We start from the raw sequence: 1,074 nt of genomic DNA, 5'->3' as shown, positions 1-1,074 counted from the left end.
CGGGAGGTGAATCATTTCCACCCTGGCGTCTGACTCAGCCTTTCCTTGGGGCCCTCCCTGCTCAGTTATTTGCTCCAGGCTGGGATTTGTTTGCCAAAAAAATGGGAATTTTATCCCAAAAATGGGAATTTTTTGCTCCAGGGTGGGTTAAAACCCCCGATATCTCAGTGAAGCTAAGCAGGGTCCATCAGGGTCATCCCTTGGATGGGTTCCCGAAAATGATCGAGGGAGTTTTTACCCGCAAAAATTACTTTTTTGCCCCAAAACCGGGATTTTTTTAATGATTAGGATTTATTTGCCCAAAAAGAAAGAATTTTGCCCCAAAATGGGGACTTTTCGCCCCAAAAATGGGAATTTTTTGCCCCAGGGGGAGCTAAAAACCCCGATATCTTCACGAAGCTAAGCAGGATCCCTCAGGATCACCCCTTGGATGGGTTCCTGGAAATGATAGAGGGAGTTTTTACCCCCAAAAATTACTTTTTCGCCCCAAAACCGGGATTTTTTTTTAATGATTAGGATTTATTGTTCAAAAAGAAGGATTTTTTGCCCGAAAATAGGGATTTTTCGCCCTAAAAATTGGAATTTTTTGCCCCAGAGAAGGTTAAAAACCCCAATATCTTCGCGAAGCTAAGCAGGGTCGCTCAGGGTCACCCCTTGGATGGGTTCCCGAAACTGATGGAGGGAATTTTTACCCCAGAAATGAACTTTTTTCCCAAAAAATCGTGAGGGTTTTTTTTCCGTTTTTTCCTGATTGGGATTTATTTACCTAAAAAGAGAGAATTTTGCCCCAAAAAGGGAATTCTGTGCCCCAAATGTGGTTAAAAACCCCAAAATCTCAGCAAAGCTAAGCAGGGTCCCTCAGGGTCACCCCTTGGATGGGTTCCTCATCCCCTCCTCTAATCCCGCCTCAGACAACTTTTCCCGGACGGAATTTTTTCCCAAATTTTCGGGAATTTTTTGGGGAATTTTCCCAGAATTTCACATTTTTCGTTTCTTTTTCCCCCTCCAGGTTCGTCGCCCCCTCCCCACGGACGAACCCAGCTTGGCCAAACGGCTCCTGGTGCTGCTCTTGGC

This window comes from Malurus melanocephalus, unplaced genomic scaffold, assembly GCF_030028575.1.
Source record: "Malurus melanocephalus ecotype Western Australia unplaced genomic scaffold, MMel_1.1 scaffold_2565, whole genome shotgun sequence".
Lineage (NCBI taxonomy): Eukaryota > Metazoa > Chordata > Aves > Passeriformes > Maluridae > Malurus > Malurus melanocephalus.
The sequence above is the reverse complement of the archived record's forward strand: the minus strand, read 5'-3'. Positions refer to the sequence as shown.